We start from the raw sequence: 11,065 nt of genomic DNA, 5'->3' as shown, positions 1-11,065 counted from the left end.
TCCCTATGGTGTTTTGTGCATACCTGGCAAATGCTGTGCTACTGCTGTGATTGAAGTGCATTGAACAGAATAGCATCAAAAGACTACGCATGGCAGTTAAGAAAAATGTAGATTGGTACAGCTTCTCCATTATCTGAAATTCCAGCCATAGAAAGTTTGTAAATGAGACCAAGGCCTTGTCAAGTTATGGTGTTATTTAGGAGAGGTTATTTTCCATGCATAGATAAGCCCTGGGACAATTGTAGAAGATAGGTGGATGCCTCAACCAGATTAATGGAACAAAAAATGAAGTGGGAAGAGTGGAAAGAGCACTTTGTGCTGTTGAATCCCAGAATGTCTTTCACTATGCACCTCTGTCAAGTGCTAGCTACTGCAAACCTATGTAGGAGAAACCAGGCAATCCTGGTTGCCTTTGGTAGAGTGACATTGGCATCTCTCTGAGGGAAGCAGACGGCTAGCTGTGTGGTATAGTAATAGAAAGTTGAGGTCAACATTAATTGGGTTCCTGCTGCTAGCTCCTTCTTTCTTTTGTCCTATTGGCCTTGTAATAATCCATCTGGTTGTCCATCAGAACTTTTCCTTGTGAACTAGTGTGTCCCACACCAAAGAAAAAATGGTAGATAGTGAAGTGTATTCATCTGTCAGCTGTGATGACTAGCTGTCTCAACAGGATGTACCAGATTTCCATCCGGAAGTGGCTTACTTACTGAACTAAGCTGACTACTGCTGTTCATATACTCAAGTGGGCAACTGGACCGACCTTCTTTGTAAAGTCCCTTTTCCTTTTATTTTGGTGAGAAGGCTGTTCTGAGTTTCTGACATCTGCCCTGAGTCAAGAGTAAAGGCTAATACCTCAGACTTTGGGGTGCTGTTTTTGACTATTTGCATATGCTTGTCAATCTTGACAATGCAGGCCGTACATTTTTGCATTTTGTTTTTAATTGTACTTTGCATGATTGGTTCTCAGATTTCTATTCTGACACAAGTTTGATGTATTAGTACCATCCATTTGTATATTTTGCAACATGAAGACTTTTTAAAATCCATTCTCTCTAATATTTTGATTTTTAATGATCAAAACTACTGCTTGTTTTACTCTTTTTTTTGTGATTGAGAGGAACATTTTTTCTGAATAACATAGAAGTATAAATTGGAATAAGATTAATGACTTCAGTAAAATGCAGCTGTTCACATTTAAAACAGTGGGTTTTTTATTGACTTTTTGTTTAACTAACTTATGGTTGGGATGTTCTGTAGAAAAAGTATAACAATTTGGTAAAATTTAGAGAGGCCCTATACTAGCATCAACAGCTTGGAGGGGAAGATGGCCTAGCCAGGAAAAAAAAATGATTCCTGCTTTGTTAGTGTTTGTTTTCTTATGTTTTCATAAATGCTATTCAGCATTTAGAAAAGTGACTTCAGCAATGAGATTAATTCAGCTAAAGCTTCAGATGAGTTACAGGACAGGATTAAATGGTGAAATGGATCAGACCCTTGCTATCTGTCAGATAAGAAATGGATACTCTGCTGCATTAGAGAAGTTAAATAGAATCCTTGATCTCATGAATAAATGATCAAATCAGCATTAGAAAGAGTTACCACATTCTTAGCAATTGCTTTAGTCTGTGGCTGCATTTGTTACGCTGGTGGTGTTATCACTGCTATTTCTATTATGGGACAGCAGCATTTCCTAGCCTCCTCTCTTTACGTTATGATGATGGGGCACAGCTAGGTGTGTAAATGAAGCATTCTAATCCATATCTGAAGCAAATCATCAATCCTTTATGAAAAATAAACCAAGTAGTTCCCTCTTCTAAATTGAGTTTGGGGTGGGGAGGAAATGGGGGATGGACCATTGATGTGGGAGTAAAGGACGCTAATCCTTGTGACATTTTAGGCTCCATTTGATTTATCAGGCCCCCGAGCAAGCATCCAAAGTGCAGTTGTTTGAGGGTGTTTATATTATTAGTACTAGTATTATTTTAAATTTGAAATTTCTTGACTAAAAGACACTGTCTGAGAATGAAAGCATCTCTGACAAATAATTTCTCTCAAACTGTGGGAGTCTTTAAGGCTACTACACTGCAATGAAGTAGGATACAGTTCAGCACTCGGGCATTGATGATCAGTAGTTCTTGGACTAGGGGAGTTAATAGAGAGCATTGCAAAACTCTTCTCTATCTTAGAGTTGAATGTGCTGCCTTCAGTGCTACCAGTTTTGCATGCATCTGATAGCAAGATAATATGCACAGGGAGAGAGACTGTTAGTCTGAAGTCGGGCACGTGGTAAGGTAGTGCCATACAGAAACACGTGCCCAAGTTGCAACTGAGTCTGATCCCAGGTTGGCCTTGTCAGACATCTTTGGACCCGCAGATAAAGCAATTGGGGAAGACAATCATCCTCAACTGTGAGGGACTGCTGATGATGAGGGAGGAGTTCTGTCTTCTATAGACTAACTCAGTGGGCCAGATGAATGGTGTGGGGTTGGTCACTAGGTTGGATCGAGCTTAACGCACCAAGATTGGGCCCAGGAGCCTGGCGTTGGCCCCTCTCTTGCCTGAGCATGCTGGGCACCAGGTCCTGGGAGCCTGGTGACCAGCCCTATAAACTAGAATCAGCTGCCCAATCCTGAGCTCAGGGCCCAGGGCTCCCCATGGGTCCAGAAATTTGGCAGTGGGGGCATGGAGGGTGCTACCCCTCTTCCACCACCAGATTTCCAGACCTGTGGGGACCCCTGCTTGCTGGATGACATGGGGCCATAGGTTGGCTGTGGGTAGCAAATGAGTTGCATAAGTTTTCCTAAACTACATCTTTAATCTAGTTGGTCTGTAAGGTACAATTCTACCCTGTCTTCTGTATGATGGTATATTGCATTGCTTTGGGACAGCTGAAATGCTGTGTTAAAACCCTGTTATATAAATAAATAAAGAAAGAAAGAAAGGTGTTCACCAAATGTGCGAAGAGTGAAGTGGAAATATATGTACTCACTTATCCTGCTCCTAGTTAAACTTCACCAAAGGGAAACTGCTTCATAGCACAGCAATGCGAAAAAGAGATGGCGTGTTTGTTGTGAAGAAAGTCAGCTTCAGGAAGATGAAAAAATTAGAAGCAGGAAGGCATTAAATGTAAGAATTTTTACTATCCAGTGTCCCTGAGTGACTAAACATGGGGGTGGAAGCTATAAGTAGCCCACAGCAAGATTCAAGGTAATGATAAAAAAGGTTAAAAATGATGAGCTGAGAAGCTAATGTAGTTTTAAATGAGGCATTTTAAGAGGCTTAACATCTGTTAAACTGGCCATCACTTAAGAATCATTTTAACAGGTGGTTTAAAAATAATTCTTATGTTTTTTCTTGTGCATTTATTACACGTGTGTGTGTGTGTGTGTGTGTGTATGTATACACAAAAAAATAGTATTAAACTGATGCTTGCGTCTGGAATGCTAGTCTTGAGCAACTCAGTGTACCAGTTAATACCAGTACTGGGTTAAAAATTGAATAGTATGCTATGTAAGAGCTTAGCAGCATGTATGCTGACATCTTCCCTCCCTCTATCCCCACTCCTCAAAATGTCATAAATTGGGATACATAATTTAGTATGTGGTATGTGACATACCCATGCTAGCAGTGTATGACTCCTCACTTTGACCTTCATTTTGGTATAGAAATAATAATGAGACTTCTTTATTAGAGACCTCCTTTTTTTAAAATAGTGGAATTTTTCTGTTATCTTCAATAGTAAGAACAAGTTTTCCTGTTTAGGGGGTAGAGGGGAGAGCAGTCCTTTGGTATAAGATGGAACTAATAAGCATTTCCACAATCTCTTTAATTCCTGTTCAGACATTCTATTATTTCAGTTACTTTGCACATATATACTATGTTTATTTTTGTGATTAGAATAACAGGTAGAAGAAATCAATAAAAGCTTTCTAGTGTTACGCAAGTATGAAACAGTCTTCCTTTCTTTCCCAGAGCTTTCTCATATCATGTCTCCAGTTCTGCACATGCCAGATTTTTAGGTTTATGGACTGTTGTATACTGAGCTGGTTTGAACAAAATAACACAACTCAGCTCAGACTGTTTTAATTAATCTTGGGTAAAATATTTCTGAACCAGTCTGTGTCATTGGGGAAATTAAAGAGGAATAATAAAATGGCTTATGGGTTTTTGGTCATTTTCCAGTTGTTCTGAAGACTTCCCTGTGAATGGATGATCCAGTTGAGGTGTCTGGCTTAGACACCAGGCACATGTACATAGCAAAAAAAAAAAAAAAAAAAAAAAATAGTATTAATTGATAATAGGTGGGAACCAGCACTTAAAATGGTTTTAGTTGTTGATGTAGACAAGGGCAAACCATTTTTGGCACCAAGATGGTCTCTGCCAAATTTCTATAGTGTGAACAAGCCATTATGTTGTCTTTGCTGTCAAGCCATTATGTTGTCACACCAAACACCTTGATATCAATTAGTTGCAGGTGCTAAACTCTTTCAGGATCAAACCCTTTGTTCGGAGAAGGAACGGGCTACTGAGCAAGAACTCTTCAGCTACGTGTGGATACCTTAATTAAAAAAAAAACAAAACAAGGTACACCTCACTGAAGTAAGCTCACTCTTATGATTTTGAGTAGAAGTCCCTTGGAAGTAGGTCAGCATCTTTTGATTGTGAGAGAAACTGAGCTGGGATTGGTGCTTTATCTCATACTTGGGACCCTTAGTTAATTATCTAATTTAGCTGCATTTCAAAGATTCTAATATTCTAAGGACAGAACAGATTACTAGGAGATCAAGCCTGTTCTTACATATCCAGTCAATAGAACTCCTTTTTTTTATTTTTAAGTATGTGCACACAGTGGTCAAGTCAAAAGGTGTACCAAAGGTGAATCTCAACTTTACCTTTGATAAGCTGAATAGGTTGGGGTGTTCTGCATCATCAGACTTGTTTTTCCAGTTTGTCGACTATTTTGTAGCCTTCCTTTAAACCATCTCCAATATTTTCACATCCTCCTTGATTGTGGATATTAAAATTGAGTACATTGTTGGAATACTGTTACAGAGACGAGATCCCCTTTTACCTATTGCAGGATTGCATTAGACCCTTCTGACACAGACACACCCTTATACTTGGAGTTCTTATTCAGGTGCTTAGCTGTAAACCCAGAGCGTTTCTGAGTCTCTGCTTTTTCAAATGCATCTTATCCGGTAGTATAGTCTGCATCCTGTTCTCCCCACCAGTGTAGTAATTTGTGATAGTTCAGCTGATTCAGACAGAGTGACCTGTCCTTACTGCTTACTACTACACTTATCTTTGTCATGTAGAAAGTTGACTAGCCAAGGTTTTATACTTTCCTTAGACTCTTGACTCTTACTGAATGTCAGTGAGACTTGGGGTTTAAGTGTCCAGGTCAGATCCTTAAGACAGCCAGTTTTAGGATTTGGGTATTCCTGCACAGGTAGCACAGGCTTGTTGGTTCTGGCTGTGTGGAAAGTATCATAGTATCATAGTACTTAGAGTCGGAAGGGACTTAAACAGATCATCAGGTCTGACCCCCTGCCCTGGGCAGGAACGGGTGTCGGGATCATATCACCTCAGCCAAATATCTGTCCAGCCTCCTCTTGAAGACCCCCAAGGTAGGAGAGAGCACCACCTCACTTGGGAGCCCATTCCAGAGCCTAGCAGCCCTAACTGTAAAGTAACGTCTCCTGATGTCCAGCCTGAACCTTCTCTCTAACAATTTGTGGCCATTATTCCTAGTAACCCCGGGTGGTCATTTAGTACTAGGTGTGAGGCTGATAGATGGTTAGCATCGAGTAAGCTGACCAAATAGAGCTCAAATAACCAATTGTGCCCATCTGGCTAAAATAAAATGTGCTGCATTGGTGGGCATTGTGGATGGGGGCAAAAGATTCTGATTGCTTTACCTCATTAGTTGAGCTTGATTTGCATTTGGTTCTGAGTAATTCTAGGCAGCAAGGTGACTGGTTAAAATCAGCCACACAGGCTAGGGATAGCCATTCAAAAAGCCTGAGCTTGAGTCGATTCAATCTTTGAAGTTTAGTCTAACCTGCCGAGGCTGAATCAGTTTGTAACCATACAGACATCCCCTCTGGACTGAAAAAATGTAGGTACATGCCTTTAGTGGCCCAGGCTAGAAGCTGGGGAGTGCTAGAGCAGCCCTTCCTTCCCTTCTACAGTACTGAGCTGAGGGTGGGGGTGTGGCCAGGCCCCCCCCCCCCCCCCCCCCGGCATTCTGATTAGGAAGGGGTTCCCCCTGCTTGCTGGTCAGTGAGGGAGCCGGCAAGGGTTTACACAGCATTTATCACCCCATCATCAAAACAAATGGATCTCTCATTAGTTCCAGTTCTTGTTAAACAACTGGTTCCAAGGAAGGAAAGACGGACGTTACCAGCTGTCCTGTTGATTAGCTCCAAAGAGCCCTAAGCCACTGTCCTTCGTCCTGTCTCCCACAGCAGGGACGTAGCCAGCATGCAGTATGCTAGTTAATGCTGAGAGGTGTCTGTGTAAGGCAGAGGGGACAGGGGATCCCTGCTTAGCAGGGAGTGGTGAGGGGGGAGCAGGGGAAAGCTAGGCAGTCTCTGCCAGAGCTGCAGCCAGGGAGCAGAGGGGAGGGGCCAACTCTGTTGGGGAGCAGAGAGCCCAGTTCAGCCCAGAGAGCATGCTGGGATGCTGCGGGAGTCTGGTTTAACAGCAGGGGGTCTGGGACAGACATTGCGTAAACCGGTTTGACTAAAATCAGTTAAGTCTGATACTATATTCAACCAGGTTTATCTCAAACTGGTTTCAGCCATTTTGAAACTGGTTTATGTGCACTGAACATCTGTTCTGTTACAGGTTTAAATCAGTTTCTAATTGCTTAAACCAGTTTGTGTGTAATGTCTGTCCCTAGTCACAGGCAGCTGGCTGGACTCTGCTTAGCAGCACTTGCTATTCCCAGTTAGCATTGGGTGGCTCTCACACTTTGGAGGCAGGCATCAGCGTGGCTGACGTGGCTTAGGTAATCCGTGCATGGGAGTCTTCATAGGAGTCTCCTGTGAGCTTCGTTAGTGTGGTGGATGTTAGTCTGACAGCATTCAGTGAGTGTCAGACTTCCCTGATGTTGGGCAAACTGAATTGTCATTCAGTATCTCAACTCTTTATGAAGTTGAGGATGGTGTTTACAGGCATCTGGAGTTGGGAGGTGCTAAGTAGAAATTAAGCTAATTTATCAGGAAGTAACTCATTTACACAGCAGTGCTAAGATTGCTGGCAAAACAACAAAACAATTTATTCACCACTAAAAACAGGTCCTCTGCATTTTTTTGGTGCAGGAAAGTCTATATATATTGAGGAATGCTAGAAAATCTTCGTGACATTACAATCTTGAATTTTAGTATAAAGATTAACTGAGGAGGTGCAAGAAGTATAACTGACAGAAGCCTAAAATTTGCATGCGCTTATTATTGCTTGTAGTACAATAAGCAGTAAATACAGATACATATTTAACAGTAGTTGTAGTACAGTTATTGTTTTGATTTATGACTCAACTTAGTTAATACATGCATTCAAAATAGCTGTAGTTCTGTTTGCTAAAAAACCATGACAGTTTCCATTTGCTGACATTTAAAATTTTGGGCCATTCAGTTGTAAGAGCAGACTAGTGAAAATGTGTTAATGTTTTCAGTCTTAGTTTTTATTTTCAGCATATTTTTGAATTGTATACCCCCCCCCCCAATTTGTAGGTTGCTATTATACCAGCAAAGTTGTTTCTGGTAATGTTTGTTGCTATGATTTTTTGCATACTCCCAAAATAATGTGTGTTCTGAAGATGCAAGTGGCTTTGTTTAAAAAAAAAAACCCAAACTATTTAGAATTGCCAGCTAAGTAGCCTGATTTACCACTGCCAGTGAGAGCTGGAAGTAGTAATAGATACTTTCATTAATGGCTACTTGAGAGTTGCATCTCATAATTCCCTTCTTGTTGCTAGCTGCACTTTGCAGCTTTTCCAAGCACTAAGCACCTTGCTCCTTGCTCATGAGCTTCACTTTTTCTGCTTTTAGTTGAAATCCTTTCAAGCATGAATACTTATGATAACATGGTCTCTGTTTTGTCTCTGCCACTTTGGATCCAATCTGTCACATTTCTGGGCTTGCTGTTTCTTTTGTCCTTTCTAGTAGTGCTAAAAACCAAAACCCAAACAAATAAAACACAAGAAAACCCAAGCCTGAAACATTAAATGTCATCCAGCAGGTAGTGGGGAGAGGAGATGATAGCTATTGTCTAAAAGCCAGAGGAAGTTTTGTGACATTAGTTATGTGATATGCATCTTTGAGAAACACAGCTCTTATACCATTGTAAATGTTTGGAGATGAGCATTGCATATTGTTCTTGCGGGTTTTGTATTTTGCATCGAGAAAGGGACATTTTCTTTGCACTGGAAGCTTCAGTGAGCATCCCTTACTTTGCATTGGGTATATCACCTAAGGATAAAGTATCAAAGGGTTTTACCTTTATGGTGTCTTGCTACATAAACTATTCATTTAATTTTTTTTTCCTCTCTAAAATATAGCCTCTGTTGCAAGCAATCAACAGGGTCAAATCGCCCTTAACTGTGGTTGATTCTGTTAGGACACCAGCTTGCATTGTGTTGCTACAGAGATTCTACCAACCCTAGTTCTTCTTCTCCTCCAACCTCTTGTGTATATAGTCCTCAATATCCTGGAATAGGACACTCCCAGAAAAAGGAAAAAATCCTGCTGATGGAAACCAAAGCCAGTTAGCTAGTGTCTCCAGTTGCAGATTGGTCACTGCAATGGTTCTGTTTTGGTTCTGTGAAGGAACTTGCTGGGCTCCTCTGTCTACTCTGACTGAGTGCATCTAGACAGCATTTAACAATAAACTGGGGAAAGAGGCTCACCAGTGAGTAGTAGGAGTTTGACCTTCAGATATTAGGTGCAAATGCCCTTCTCCAATACAGTAAATACTAGAGCTAAGCTTTTCCTCGCTATTGTCAAATTTTAGGCCACATCTACTTTGATAGGGTTCTTTTAAGCTAGACCTTTTACACGGTTATAGAGAAGTAAAAAATTACTGTGAATTCTGGAGCCTGATGGGTGCCAACTGGTATCTACTGCTGCTCTCCAAGCTTTTTTGGTTTGTAACTTCCACTGCCTGCCTTCCCTTCCCCCACTTGCCCTTTCAAAACATAAGCCTTTTATTCACTTTTACCATTTTTATTAAATTGTACCAGGGGTTCCAATATGGTCCGGATCCTATTGCTGATGACTATGCAGTCACATAGGACAGCAAGTTGCTTTCCTGAGATTTTAGTACAAGGATTCCAGTAAGATTATATGAAAGTATCTTTAGTGTTGTTGGTCGTAGCTGTGTTGGTTTAAGGACATGGGCAAACAAGGTTCTTTGGGTAGATGTGATATCATAATAATACCAACTGAACATTATGAAAAAAACCTTTCTTCACACTCTCCTTACAACTAAAGAAGGGTTTTTGTGCTCAAAAGCTTGCAAAAAAACAATTTTGCCAACTTTAGGTGGTCTAATAAAAGTCATCATATCTACCCAAAGGGCCTTATCTGCCTATGGAAGTGTTTTGGTTTTTGTGTAGATCATGATATGGGAATCTGAAAAGCTGAAAAAACATGTTTACCTTAATCTGGGTGCCATTACATTATTCTATGCAATTCAGAATAGTATCTTCAAAAATAAATTATGTAGCACAGGATGTGTATGACCTGTTTCTGAGAAACAAACAAAAAAAAAAGAAGTAGAGGAAGCTGCTGCCAGATTTTTTTTCTCTCTTTTTTTAAGATTTGCTTTGTATGTCATACTTTTCTGAGCTCTCCACTTCACTGATAAGGCTAAGAGCTTTCAGCCCTGTCATCTTGGATGGAAGAAGCCCTTCAAATCTAAGTTCCCTTGTTAACCAAGAATCTCTGTTTAGTTGTATTCAAGGGTTTTTAGGAGCTTCTTTCTGCATATCTGCAGGAGAAAACTGGGAAGATGACAGAGTCTGGTTTTGTGTTAAAGGGAAGAGGGAACAAAGTTGCATTGGCTTATTTGGACCTTAGAAGATGCCTTAGTTTGTCTGTAATCTTACGTACTTGCATTATTTCAGCTAGAGAAGGTTTTAAGGAAACATGAACTGTTAGGCAATTTTAGTCTACTTCACGAGCCTCCTGCTCACCTCCTACAACAATGCTTCTGCAATCTTGGATTGTTCCAAAGGAGAGAGGCTTCTTGTGACTTGCAAGCCTTTTTAGGAAAAAGGTCACATGAACCTTGCAGTGCTTATGCATGTCTGCTACAGTGGCTAGGCTGAATTACTTTAATTCACTTTTGGGACTGCTACTTAAACTGAGAGAAGGAATTCTTGGTTTACTTAGCATGGATAATTACAAGGGCTAAGTGCAGGTGGTCCAAAAGCCCGAGGCTGAATCGATTCAATCTTTGCAGGTTCGTCTAGGCTGAGTAGATTGAACCAATAAGCAAGTGAACAGACATTCACTTTTGATTCTGGAAATGCAGCTACATGCCTGAAGTGGCCTGGCCCAGACCAGAACCTGGGGGGTGCTAGAGCACACTTGCTTGCTGGGCTGGAGTAGACAGCTTGGGCCAAGGCTAGCTAATCCACACTACGAGGTGGGGTTTGTGGGGAAGGTGCATGGGAGGCTGGGGGATTATGAGTTAACTTGAATCTGGATTGGATATGGGACAGAAGTGTGATACTACATCTGTCCAGGTTTATCTTAAACCACTTCTGGCCATTTTGAAAGCAGTTTATGTGCACTGAATTCCTGGGCTGGGAACAGAAATTACACATAAATTACACACAAATCTGTAACACAACAGAAATTCTGTGCACATAAACCACTTTCAAAATGGTTGAAACTGGTTTAAGGTGAACCTGGATGGTTATAGTATCAGACTTAAATGATTTAGGTTAAATTGGTTTATTGAACTTCTGTCCCAGATCCCTTGCAGTTTCAAGTCAACTCACAGTCCCCTAGCATCCCATGATGCTTTGCACCTCCCCTTAAGCCCCCCCCCCCCC

The 11,065-nt window shown here is 41.0% G+C and overlaps 1 protein-coding gene across 4 annotated transcripts in view; it reads left to right on the top strand.

Moving 5' to 3' along the window:
- INPP5F (inositol polyphosphate-5-phosphatase F) overlaps positions 1-11,065 on the top strand; it is a 94,973-nt gene that overhangs the window by 40,601 nt on the left and 43,307 nt on the right. The window lies entirely within an intron of this gene.

This window comes from Alligator sinensis, unplaced genomic scaffold, assembly GCF_000455745.1.
Source record: "Alligator sinensis unplaced genomic scaffold, ASM45574v1 scaffold527_1, whole genome shotgun sequence".
NCBI classification, from domain to species: domain Eukaryota; kingdom Metazoa; phylum Chordata; order Crocodylia; family Alligatoridae; genus Alligator; species Alligator sinensis.
The sequence above is the reverse complement of the archived record's forward strand: the minus strand, read 5'-3'. Positions and strand labels throughout refer to the sequence as shown.